General features: G+C 35.5%; 1 long non-coding RNA gene across 6 annotated transcripts; it reads left to right on the top strand.

Annotated features, from left to right (window-relative positions):
- The first annotated feature begins 774 nt into the window (after window positions 1-774).
- Window positions 775-13,483, top strand: LOC127790348 (uncharacterized). Of its 6 annotated transcripts, none has more exons than XR_008020760.1 (7): window positions 775-1,236; window positions 2,990-3,056; window positions 9,835-9,967; window positions 10,095-10,115; window positions 11,072-11,124; window positions 11,224-11,303; window positions 11,538-13,483. It is a non-coding gene; the product is annotated as an uncharacterized LOC127790348 (long non-coding RNA). The 6 variants fall into 6 exon arrangements; XR_008020758.1 differs by lacking the exon at window positions 10,095-10,115 and adding an exon at window positions 8,761-8,858; XR_008020759.1 differs by lacking the exon at window positions 10,095-10,115 and adding an exon at window positions 8,761-8,858 and having other exon boundaries at window positions 2,973-3,056.
- The last annotated feature ends 591 nt before the right edge of the window (window positions 13,484-14,074 follow it).

Genomic DNA, 14,074 nt, shown 5'->3' with positions numbered 1-14,074 from the left:
AGTTATATAAGAATTCATTTTTTAAATAATTAAGAGATATATTATATCATATTATGATTTTTAATTCTTAACATTATATGACATTGTTTGAATATATTTTTTTTATAATAACTAACCCACTTAGTATGTTTAGATGCCAAATATAATATGTTTATATTTGAAAATTAGAAAATCTAACTAAAATTAGAATGATGATATTGATTTCGAAATGAATGATGTAATAAGAAGAATGGTCCAAACACTCTCCATTTTTGCTCCGATTGAGCTCTCTAATTGAGAATAAATATTTACTATCGTAATACAAAATTTTAATTTATAAATTGAAAGAATTTTGAATTTTGACACTTTAAAAACATTTTATTTTTTTAAGAAAAAATATAAAATAAAATTATATATGAACGAAAAACTTGAAAATTAGAAAATAAAAGGTAAATTACAAAATATTCATGAATTTTGCCATGTGTATTAATTATATAGTAATTTTTAATTTTTATTAAATATATATATTTAAAAATTTATAATTATAATAATTATATAATGCTGTTATATTTAAACTAACAACGTGATTTTTTTATCAAAAAATTGTATTTTTTATTTTTTTAATAAAATTTATCAAAAAAATAAAAAATGAGAAATTTCAAAAAAAAAAAAAAAAATTGAGCGAATTAGTTTTTATTTTTTGAGGCTTTCGGATGGAAAAAACTGATTTTAATTAAATTAAAAAGACTATTGTATCGTTGAAAAAATCGAAAAATTCCATTCATGTCCCAACAAATCCCTAACCCAAAATCAGTTTCTCCTCTCCCTTCTCCTACCTCGCAACATCTCCTGTCCGTCATCACTGAGGCCATCATCTCCAACGTCCCTCGGCCCTGGTTGCCGACCCAGAACGAGAAAGGTGTTGCTGCTGCTGCTGCTGCTGCTTCTGCTTCCAGCGTCCTTAGGCTCTCGCCTTTCATCTTCTTCGCTCCGTTCGCCCTGTCATCTCCGGCGTCACAGAGTTCCCGATTCGGCTTCACATCTCCCCCGAGATACTTCAAAGCTCTTTTTTGAAAACAAAATCCTATCCAAACGGCCTCGAAGTCTCTCGGCGCGGCATCGGCTCCTTGCGACCACTCTATACTTCTTTGCTACCGATTGGCGCCAAGCGTCGCCCTCGCCAAACCCACATTAATTTGAAGCGCTGCTAATTTTTCCGTCAGTGCTTCTGCAAACCGACATTAATGCATCGACAAGGTAACATATGCAACTGTGTTTCTGCTGATATCATTGGAGTAGGGTTGGTTCGTTGTGCTTACATGAATTTAAGTTGTTTTGGATAGCTAGGATTCCATCCCATATATGACCTGCAACCTGTTTTCTCGATGGACTAGTTTCTTTTTTCTTTCTTTTGTTCCTTTTCCTGTTTTATGGTCTGATCGATGGGGGCTTTGGTGATCCCGTATGTTTTCAATTCTGAAGTCTAAGGAGTCTTATTTGTTTCCATAAGCAAACGATTTCACTCTTCATTTATGACAATTCAATTAAGGCTGTGCTTGGATGGGGTCATGTTGCGTTTGGATAGGTTCAAATGACCTTGTTACTGCCATTTGGAATCTGAAATTGAAATCCATATTTGGTTACATAATTTTTGGAAGCATTTGGATTTGGACTCAAGAAATAGAAGAATTTGAAATGATGTCATTTTAAGTACCTTATCCGAACGTAATCTTATTTTTTTATGGTTGTTGAGATGGATTTTTTGATGGGTAAGTTTTCTTTCAAGTTCTTGATTTGCGTCACCCTAATTTTTTAGGCTACCAATGCATGGTCAAAAAAGAATTCCTTTAAAACTCTTTTTTACTTAAGTCGGAAGGACAAATTGTTAGGTGGCAGTTAAAGGTGTCACTCCACTCCTTTTTCAACCCAATAATTGCTATGGTTTTAGCAAACCACCTAATCATTGCAGTAACTGCTCCATTCTTAAGTTCTTCACAATATTGAATCTCTTGCTTTTATTGTTTTGCTGATGTGTTTACAATTCAATGGCTTGCTTTGAGCTCCTTTGTATGCTGGGTATATCTACCAATGACCTCTGAGTGTCTTCCATAAAATCTGCTCACAGTAAGCTCATCTGATGTTTTTGTTGCCATTAATCTAAGTTCATCAAGTTTTTTATATTTTTATAAACCTCAGTACAAATGCATTATTGTCTGAATCTGGTATAGACCATAGTTACAGTTTCCCCTTACCACCCCGGGAACCATGCTCATGCACTGAAACATGGTGCTTTGGCCTCTTGGAACACCATGGTACATGTGTCAGTTATCCTAGATTGGAGAACTGGAAAAAATGTAAATATATAACCTTAGTTATGTATTTGGTAGGCATTACACTTAGTATATAATGGAAAAAATGTAAATATTATATAGTGGACCAACATCAAATATATAACTTGTTATGCTCTGTTATTATAATGAAAAAAATTATTTCGTGAAAAAAAGGGGATAAGCCTAAAGAAGAAAACAAATACAAATTAGAGAATAAAATATAAGAAAAGGGGATAATTATTTTATGAAAATTATTTGATGCTCAGTTATTATTTTATGCTCAGTTATTTTATGAAATAGAGAAAGAGAAATTAGAAATAAAATATAAGACAACTTAATCCCCCCAAAAAAGACAAGACCCAAAATATTTTCAAAAATAGTTGTTGAATGCGCGCGCGCGCGGGCGTGATGTTTTGGAGGCATTCCACTTTGGCCAACCATAGAAACCTACCCCCCATACCATGTTCCAAGAAATGTGGTGTACCATGCCCCCATACTGTATTCTACAAACCAGACAACTATGGTATAGACTTATTTCTTCTATAGTTGTTGGCTAAGTCATAGTCATGGTTGTACTTCATTTCTTGGATAATTCTGGAAGCTAACTTTCAGTTTTAAACTTTAATTTATCTCAGTTGTAAACTTAATTGCATCAGCAAACAGTTTATTTTGTGGATCAGGTTTTTCCTGCTTTAGTAGTTGGAAAGGGGTATCATGATATTGAGCTGCAGTGGAGGGGTTGTCAATGTAAGTGTCAGAAGCCGCCACTGAGTTTCCCAATTCGAATTTTTTCTCCTCTTGCTATCACTTTTATTTCATTTTACTGTTGTTATTTCTTACTGTTGTAATTTTGTTATTACATTTTCTAGCTATAATTCTGTTATCAGATTATTAACCTAGGGAGGGCCCACATGTGAGGGCCAGAATAGGACAAAAAGGATTGTTATAACCGCTGGTAAGGTGTGATCTGCTGTGGCAGCACCCTTGCTAAGAGTGTATATTCCCTCCAAGGTACTCTTGGAGAGGATTATCGAAATTCATTAAAAAGAATCTGAATTCTCTCTCAATTTTCTCTCATCTCTCTCCTCTTCATCTGTTCTCTCTATTCCTATTCTTTCTGTTTCTCCCCTGTTACTTCTCTGTTGCGACTTCCTGATTCTCACCGAATCAGGGAACTAGCTATTGTCACCGCCTAGCAGTGACAGTAAGGCATTCTGATACTCTTGGATCACTAGATTATTTTGTAAACATGTCTAGGGCAAAATTGCAAACCACACATCTTAAAATGCATCTAATTGTTAATGCAATCATTGCAATTAACCTTGTTGGTGTGTGTCATGACCCTAGGGTTTAGCTAGGATCTTAGAAGTAATTGGAAGGAATTTTGGGGAAGAAACATAGAAGAATTGAAGGGGGAGATTGAATAGAATTAGGGAGAGAAGGAATGGAATAATGGAGAACGAGAGAGAGAGAGAGAGAGAGAGAGAGAGAAATTGTAGAAAGAGAAATTCAGAGATTCAATATCAATTTCAGCATACCCTAACAAACCAATAGCAGTAGCCTTATATAGGCGTTACAAGCTCAATAGCGGCCTAGCACATGCACCCCATGTGCTTCTAAAATATCTCCTAACTATTATTATAATACTATTACTATATTGCCCTTGAATTACTACTTGAGTCCTGACAATTCCCCCCTTCTTGAGAGAGTTCTTGTTCCCAAGAACTTACAACAATTCAGTCATTACTCCTCAACCAATACCAACTCTCTCTAGCTTGGTTGTTCTTTTTTTTATCATTCCCTTTCTAGGCCGCTTCTTCTTTGTTCTTGGATACTCATCAGCTGAAACAAAAATGATAATCAATGCAATCACAGCTGCATCTTCCTCCAAGGAGTGGCATACCATTTCCCGTGGGTTGGTGATAGCTACCAAATTAAGATAGCTTGTACCCATAGATTGGGGATCCAATATGATGTCAAATCCAGTCAATACATCCTCATCTAGTGCCTTCATTGAATTTAGCTGTTTCCGGCCACCGGCAACAGCTGTAACTTGCAGTCCTTTAGCCTTCAATTAATGTTGCTCCTTAACCTCAAAATTTACAGCAACATTGTGGCATATTTTAGGATCAATGCTACACACCTTCACAACATTAGAAGATATTTCAGCTACAAATAGGCCATCTTCATAGCAGTTCTCATCATTTCGGTTGGATGGGGCAGAATTTTCACTGCGGTGTTCACCACGCTCCTGGTTCCGCCTTTCCTTCATTTCTGATTCATGCTCCAACTCTTCCATAAAATGATCAATGCTCCTTGCTTCCTTGTTTGCTCTTTCTTTCAGCTTCTCCTCCTCTTCCTTCCTTTGTTCTTCAAACACAAATTCGTGGAATCGGGCACCATCAGCAGCTTGCTTGACAGTCTTGGGCTGAATCCCCTTCACTAATCGACATTCTGGTTTTAAGTCAATTAAGAAGCTTAAAACGAAATAACCCTTTGTCAAATAGGGGTTATAATTGTGCATCAAGGCCTTCAGCTCTTCAAACCTCATTTCGTACTCCCTTATTGACCCATCTTGCTTGATTTTGTAGAATTCTTCCACCACATTAGACAAACATCGATCTCCAAGCATCTTCCTTTGCAGCCTTTGGGTAGTTGCCTCTTTAGGTCTTCTCACTTCTTTTTCGTATTCATTCCAATTAGATGAAGGAGGTGGTGATAAGAAAGAGGAAGCATACCTCTTGGTATTCTCTAGGATGTTTGGAGTTAGTTTCTTCATGGATGATTGACTTTGGCAGGTGAACATGTCCATGAGACCCTGTAGTTGATCCCTCATTTCATCTAGAAACCCATTCACCCTTCTCTCAAAGTGCCCCAACCTTCTCTCCAAGTTTCCAAAAGGAGCATCCAATGTCATGACTGTTTAGGGGAGTTGCTGATTTTTTTTTTGGCAGTTGTTTTCCTTGTTTAGTAGCCTTCAATTTGAATTGGAAACCACAACCTAGGACTAATTGTTCAGCTATGATAATCCAACTCTAGACCTTCAAATTGGAACTGAGAAATCATTTATCAACACCCAAATCCCTTTGCTGAAATTAATTTCAGCAGCCTAAAAATCGAATTGGAATCGTATTTCTGCTTCGTTCTCAATTGCATATGCCTCTTTGCCTTCTGAACTTTATCGTTCCTGCCACTGGATCACCACCGCAAGCCACCGCTAGAGATTAATTCTGCCAGAAACGTTCCAGCCTCAATCACCTATTTTTGCAGTCTACCCAGCCTCAATTGCCTGGCTTTGAATCCAGTTCTGCTCTCCAGAATGGTCGGAATCTCCTTCCGATCAAGGTGGAATGCTCGTTGTAACACCCAGATCTATTCTGCCACTTTCGTCTCACTCAATCCAAATCAATCAGTTGAACCCCCACATAAATTAATGGCGGCTCTTCTCAACCCAATCATCGTCCAAGGCTCCCAGCCCAATTGCAATCACCTCTGATTCCAAAATCACCAGAACTCGCTGTCGAGAGCCAATCTCCTGCTTCTCCTTCAGATCCGTTTAAACTGATTGCGACAGCCTTCTTCACCTCTGTCGTCAACTCCAACGGAGCTCTTGCAACCTTTCTTCCGCTTCAGTCGCATGCGCCTAGGCCGTCAGCTTCACCCTTCGATGGACTCACGCCTCTTCGGGACGTCCGCTACAGTCGTGGACGCCCGGTGGTCCGCTTAACTCTCTAACGGACTGTCGCTTCTCACGAATGACGTTTGTTCGCGTCACTCCATTGTCCGCTTCTCACGAACGACTGTTGTCCGCTTCTTTGGCATGCTTGCCGGTCGACCCCAGTCCGTTCGACTGCAAGGCCGTCAGCCCTGGTCAAAATCACCTTCCGACCCAAGTGAGCAGCACACCGTTGAGCCCCAGTCAGATTCGCCTTCAAATCAGAGTCGCAATAGAAACCAGCCGATGATGGTACTTCTCTGATACCAATTTGTCATGACCCTAGGGTTTAGCTAGGATCTTAGAAGTAATTGGAAGGAATTTTGGGGAAGAAACATAGAAGAATTGAAGGGGGAGATTGAATAGAATTAGGGAGAGAAGGAATGGAACAATGGAGAGAGAGAGAGAAATTGTAGAAAGAGAAATTCAGAGATTCAATATCAATTTTCAGCATATCCTAACAAACCAATAGCAGTAGCCTTATATAGGCATTACAAGCTCAATAGCGGCCTAGCACATGCACCCCATGTGCTTCTAAAATATCTCCTAACTATTATTATAATATTACTACTATATTGCCCTTGAATTACTACTTGGGTCATGACAGTGTGCTAATCTACAAAATTAACTGTAAATTTATGCTTATGGTTTTATTAGTACTATGGATGGTTCAAGGTAAGGGTGTTCAAAAAAATCGACCGAACTACATCACACCATGCGGTTTTTTTGGATGAGCTGTTCGACGCGGTTTAAGAAATCTTCAAACCATGCTATTTGCGGTTTGGAGATTTCGCGGTTCGCTTTTGAACCGAACCGCCCGAGCAATATTATAATAATAAAATAAAAAAAATAAAAAATAAAATATAAAATGTGTGTAACCCTAATGCCTTCCATTCTATTTCTTCTCTGTGTTCTCTCTACCAGTGCTGCACCACATTTCTTCTTTGTGTTCTCTCTACCAGTGGTGCGCTTTTAATCCACCAGGCTGATCATCGCCACCCGCCGGTAAGTCCATTCTTACTCAACCATCGTCTTCTTCGAACTTCATTTGTAGTCAATGGCAACGCTGGAGTACGGTCGTCAGCCACCTTGGTCCATCGTATCTAATTACGAGAGAGAGACAGACGGACAGAGCAGGGTACCGATCATTCGATCACTTACCTCATGCATCTCAGTTCCAGATTTGTAGTACTCAAGAAGTATTTATCAATCACCGCTATTGAATTGATTCGATTCATTCTTCTCCTAGTTTTAATCCTTGTAAACGTTACTGGTTGTATATATATATATATATATATATACACGTATCTGTAGGAAGGGGAAAGGACGAACGAAGCTTGCGTGCTTGAGTGCTCCTTCTTTTGGTACATTGAATCGACGGATTTTCATCTGTTTTGCTTTCATTGCATTTGGATTTGGATTTGATGAGGAGAGGAAAATGGAAAATGAAAGATAGCAAAAATAAAGTGAAAGAATTGAAGGCTGATTGGCTTGTTTTTCCTGTCTGGTTTGGGAATTGAGTGAAAAAAATGGGTTTTGTCTTGAAATTCATTTATTGGATTGGTTATTTAATGGGAAAATGTACATGTAGAAGGAAATTCGAGAATTCTGGTTTTCATTTTTGGGAATTTATCTTAGTTTCTGCAGTTGATCAGGAATAGAGCTCCCGCTTTTCTTCTATCTACTGTGCTTTAATCAGCTGGAGTTATATATAATTTGGCGCATTTGTAGTGCTCTCTCTCTTTCTCTCTCTCAAGACATTTTTGTAGTCTTGGAGCAACCTACTGGACATATGTAAAAGACATGCTCACTCGAATGCCCATTTTTATAGTCGAGATTTTTTATGTAATTCATATCTTTCTTTTAGTTACATGAGGTCCCATTTTTATATGTGCACAAAGTTCAAAATTTATAAATTACCGTGACACAGCTTTGAGTTAAGGGGCAATGTAAAACCTTTGTTTTCCCTCTATATAATAGTTTTGACAATAGTGATTGGTTTTTGGTTCGTGCATACAATCTATGTGTTCAAAAGTTGGGACATAGTTAAATGATGATTGACCCAAACATGAGTTGAACTCAACTGGTCAGGCCTATCTATAGCCGTCTAGGATATGTATTCCTTCAGGTGGCTAATAGGTAAGACCTTCTACCCACCCCGTGTCTCTCTCACCATCTTGGACTCTTCTCTAGGTAGGTGATTTACACTGACAAATCTCAATTGCCCGGTTAGCTCATAACTAGTATTAATCTTATGGTTTGCTTTATTCCTGGATAGAGATGGTTGGTGATATAGAATTCATGTAACTGATCCCACCTAATGGGATTTAGGCTTGTTATTGTTGTTGTTGTTGGTTTTTTGATTCCAAGCAAGTGCCCATTGTTTTGTTTGATGACCACCACTTATTTGGTAAATTGTCTGAAAGATCCTTTGTATCCATCTATATTATCTGCAAATAATTTATCAATGTATATTATATTCATGTATGTGTGCTTCTACAGATCCCATTTTCTTTGGATATCCAAGTCTATAAATATGTTCAATTATGGATGTGATATTTAAACCAAATGTTAAGTTCGATGGGAAAATGGATTTTTTTTTTGAATTTTTTGCTTATACTGCATCGTGCAATGATTGATGTTGCTATATCTTTGCTTGCTAACTTCTTTGCACGAATGATGTTGCTATATGTTTGCTTGCGAACTGCTTTATCCTAATTGTTATCTATTAAACAGATTCACTTCATACATCTCATAAAGTAATAAGGTAGAAGGATGCAGAAATTGGGTGATTTCAAGCTGCCCCACTTCTTCAATTATCCACCATGCTTCACGTAATAGCTTGTGCTTTTGATGCTTTTGACTTGTTACCTGTAAAAGAAAAATGAAAAACAGTTTGCTTTCTTTTGTTTTAATTTTTTTTTTTTCTTAAGTACTTATGAAGCTGGAGAGATTTGTTAAGAGCCCATATGTTCAATGGCGTGCTTTTTTAAGTAGGCCTTGACTTGGCACATTTTAACAAATAAAAAAGAATTGAAATTGCCATTCTTATGCAGTATCATTGTTCTTAACAAGCATGTATTTTTTTAAAGAAAAAAAAAACTCTTTGCATTTCCTGTTGCCTTGCAAATAAACTATATGGTTCCATGAGTATAGTTTGGGTGGAAGTGTTGCAATATTCCCTTTAATAATAAAGTGATCCACCCTCCATGAAACTTTCAGAACATCTTTAGCATCTACCTGGTTTCCTTTTTTCTGGTCATGTATATGCCATTAGATTTGCTCACCCTTCTCCCTCAGATTCTATCATTTCCTTCAGTATCACACTATTTTGTTTTTGTCTGGGTCCATACCATACTATTTTGATATCTCCAAATTGATGCTGCTAAACATAGTAAACTGAACCTATGATTTGGATCCAAAACCAGTGATGCCATATGTTTCTTCTGCAAATTTCTAACCTACGAAATAGGTTCCCTTAGGACCTTAAACAATGAAAAGTTTTTTGGTACAGAACTCCTATATTCCAGCCTCTATGGTTTTCAGATGTGTCGTATTGATATAAAAATGAATGACTGACCTGGATGTCAATTTTACTGGTTCTTTAATTTTCAGATTTATATCCAATATAGTTATTTCCAAACTTTGCACGCATGGTTGAATATTTATTTTCATCTGTACTCCAAAGATTCCCACATATTCAAATAGTTATAATGTCAAGCATGCTTATTTAAGCTATTCACTCCCAAGCCTTTACCTGATTAAAATTTTGGTGCTCACTTTGAAAGCATTCTTCTGTCTAACTTGCAGCCAGTTAAGGACACCAGGGAAAAGCAAATACAACTTTGGAAGGAACTAGTACTTGATTTCTGTAGAGCTCAAAATATTTTTTTAATTGAACTGGAAAATGACTTTCTTCTGTTCACAAATCCTGTAATTGAAAGTAAGCTATCTCTTCATTATCTTCTTTCTTGTTCTCTTATTTTCTGTAACAGCTGCATGTTTATTTTCTCTCTGAAACTATGTGAGTTCTGGGGCGTAATGGAATGCTTGGATGGCTGCTATGTAAGGGATTTCAAAGGATTGGCAAGGTTGGAAATATATATTTCTTCGATGTTGTACTTGTATTTTTTTAGTTTAATCTACTATGTACGTTGTAGGTGTTTTTGGGACTTAACATGTCTGTTTGTTAAGTGTCAAATGGATTACTTAAGGGATAAATCAGTCCCTTTATTTATTCAAAAATATTTTCAAAAAAATTTGAATTTATTTTCTACTCAGAACCACACACCTTGATGAGTTTTAGTACTTTGGTAAAATGTTAGTCAAACAGAAGTGTCACCAATCTTTTGAGACCCATCTGGGGCCTTTTAAGTGGAATTCCTTATGCCATGATAGGAGTCTAAATGTCACACTGAGTTTAAAATTTTTGGATATTGTGGGTTTACTTGATTTGTTCAAATAACAAATATAATGTCTTCACGACTGGTTCTCAAACTTTATCCTGCAATTCCCTCTTGAGTGTGATTTTTTCTTTAAAAAAAAAAAAGTAGTAGGATTTAGATAAAGTCAACTAAGAGTTTCTATCCAGGGAGGTGGAGCAGCTACTTGGTTCCTCTTTTTCCATTTTGCTATGTGAATGGATGTGATTATTGAATTGAAATACAATTTTATGAGATTTCCTATGCTGAAATTTTTTCCTCCCCCTTCTTTCCCACTTGGATTCTTCCCCAATTTCTTCTCTTCTTCTTCAATGAATCAATCTTTTCTTGCTGTCGTGCTTACTTTTATTGGCCGTCATTGTGTGTGCTTGAATCATATCAATCTAAAATAGGAGTTTATCCACTTAGTGGATTTTCTGATTAAATGGGACGAGTTTTTGGGATAATGTTAATTTGAATGCATCTGTTTGCATTCTGCTCTCTCTCTCTCTCTCTCTCTCTCTCTATACATTAGCTGAGAAAACTAAGCCTTTTACATTGGTGATATCCTTTTTATGTTCAAAAAACTAATATGTCTGCATTATTTCTTGTTGAGCATGATGTAGGGTCTCTAAGTCATGAAGCTAGGGAGGTGTTTCTGTCAGCTTTAGTTTTGAAGGTTGGCCAATGTCCTTAATATATCTTATATTCTTTCCCCATTTTTTAAGTACTTGATGATAAATTTAGGGGTTAATTTTCTACTGAACACGCCGTGCAGAATGGATGGACAAGGGACACAGAAAATGCCTTATCCTCTGGCACTGCATCCAAGATTAGGCTGACTTGATTTTAGGATTGGTAAGTGTTTATCTCATCTCTTAATAAGAACTTGTTTGTTGATCATGTGTGGTTGCTTGATCTGTTATGTTCAAAACATCTTGTTCTTTTGCTATGTGTTACCTCAACATGTTTGATTAGGTGAAGGATAGTCCCTTGTGAAATAGTAATACGGTTTGAGGATATTCATTTAGTACTAATGCTATGCCCTTGCTTTAGTTTTGATTTTTTTTTTCTTTTGACATGTTTGGTTAGGTGAAAGATAATGGCTTGGAAGATAGTGTAATGACAGTGGAAAAAATTCGATCAGGGACTGAATCTCGGGGAACAGGTAAACTATGATTTCTAAAAATACTTCTTGATACCAGTTTATTGGCAGGAGTAGGAGGAATAAGTGAAGGATCTTTGTAAAATTGTAGTTTTTTGTTGTGCTTTATTTAATGTCATTGTACTAATGTTCAATGTATATTTGTTGGATGCTATATATATAGAGCTTCATGGAGTGGAGCAGACAGTTCTAATGCAAGCTCTGAAGCTACTAGAACACAAAGCATTTCTGTTTCTTAACTTTTTTGAAAAATACCATTTTCATGTTTCTGTTTCGTATTAGAAATGTTTTTTGTTTCTATTTTCGTGCAACATAGAATAATACTACCAATTCATCGGTGACCCCTGCACCAGCGTGGAGTCTTACATGGGCGAGAAGGTGGTCTTCTAGTATTAATTTTTTAAAAATAATTGTGTTTTGCTCAATTTTTTTATTAGAAAATGATAAAATACTGAAAAATTCCTATTTCTTTTATTTCACTTCTTTTCAGGGAGTAACTAATGTTTGTTCTTATGTAGAGACTGATGAAAACATATTTAGAGATTTGTGTTACACAGTATTTTTGGGATGTTTTTAATTGTTTTTGAGTTTTCAAATAGAAAATATGAATTTTATAATTTATACATGATAAAAAATATTATAAAGTAAAAATATCAATAATGTCAGTATTGTAAATAGTAAAATATTAATAACGATTAAAATATTATTATAATATCAAAAAGATCAACAACATTACTACTTTTGTAAATTGTAAAAATAAGAATAAATACTAGACTTGACTAATAGTAAATAATAAAAATATTAATAACCCCAATATAGTATTATAAAATTTCTAAAATCGTAAAAAGGATTTAAATTTTTAAAATTTAAAATTGTCATCAGATAGCATTTATGTACTCTTTTGGTCATGAGGCATGATATTAGCTGATCTATTTGACGATTGCATGACACCTCTACATTAATGGCTTTGCAAGCTAGTATTTTAATAAAATTGAAGTCTCTCTCTCTCTCTCTCTCTCACACACACACAATGCATTGAACTTGCCATCATGGATATCTCTCCTCAAACATTATATTATTGATGAACTATATATTAGGGGAAAAAGATTATTGTTTTATTGTATTTTATTATTTTACTGATCTTTATGTATTTGTTGGGTGTTGTAAACCTTTGTGCGTTTGATTTAGATAGTCCTAATGCAAGTCCTAAAACTACTAATAGTAAATAGTAAAAATATTAATAACCCCAATTTAGTATTATAAAATTTTCAAAATTGTAGAAAGGATTTAACACTTTAAAATTTATAACATAAAGCTAATCTTAGGATGAAGCATAATATTAGCTAATCTCTTTGGCGATTGAATGACACCTCTATGCTACATTAATGGCTTTGCAAGTAGGCATTTTAATAAAATTGAAGTCTCTCTCTCTCTCCCTCACGCGCACGCACACACAATGCATTGAGCTTGCCATCATTGATACCTCTCCTCAAACATTTTACTATTGATGAATTATATATTAGGAGAAAAAAATTGTTGTTTTGTTGTATTTCATTATTTCACTAATGTTTATGTGTTGTTTGAGTGTTGTAAACCTTTGTAGGCTCGATTTAGACCGTCCTAATGCAAGTCCTAAAACTAATATTACACAAGGGGAAGCTTACCATCTTCAAGGGAGCTTCAATTGATGTTGAAGGGGCCAAATTTTCTATACAGTGCTTTCTCATTTTCATGATTTTTTTTTATATGTTACTAGCTTATGACCACAAGATGGAACTCAATTGTTGGTTTAATTTATTTATCTTAAATTTTATATTTTTCAGAATATGGTATAGAAAATTATTATATTAGCTATAAAAATTCTAATTTGTTACTCTATGCACCTTGCCCTATTCATGTTTTCATTATCAGCTCATGATGTAGGTTTTGCTTGGGATTGAAGTGAGGTGAGGTGAGTAATGTGAATTTCATTATATAAAAGTATTTGATGTGTTTGGCTTTGAGTTCAAAGCCAAGTTGAGGTGAGTTGTGAGGTTTACATACTAAAATGGGTATTTGGTAAATGATTAAACTATTAGAGTGGAGTGAGTATGATGAATTGGGGTTGAGTTGAGAGTATCTTGAACATTTTGTATTTTTTATATATTTTTAATCTTTTTTTGTTGATAAAGGATGAGAGAATTTACTAATTTAATAGATGTGCCGCCCCGGTACAAACAAAGAGGTCAAAACTCAGTTCAAAGTTGGAAATAAGAGAGAGAGAGTTACCTAGGCAATATAATTGCCCAACAAAAACATCAACAGGACACTCACTTTATTAGAGTCCTCAACATAAATAAATTCAACAAAAGTGTAGCTCCCTTTTCAGAAGTAGAAGATTAGTAATAAGTGATTGTTTGCAAGATAAAACTTTACAATTGCATAATCATACAAGCAAAACAAGGAAGTTAATTGTTAAGTGTCA

The sequence above is a fragment of the Diospyros lotus genome, chromosome 14 (assembly GCF_014633365.1).
Source record: "Diospyros lotus cultivar Yz01 chromosome 14, ASM1463336v1, whole genome shotgun sequence".
In the NCBI taxonomy this organism is placed as follows: domain Eukaryota; kingdom Viridiplantae; phylum Streptophyta; class Magnoliopsida; order Ericales; family Ebenaceae; genus Diospyros; species Diospyros lotus.
The sequence above is the reverse complement of the archived record's forward strand: the minus strand, read 5'-3'. Positions and strand labels throughout refer to the sequence as shown.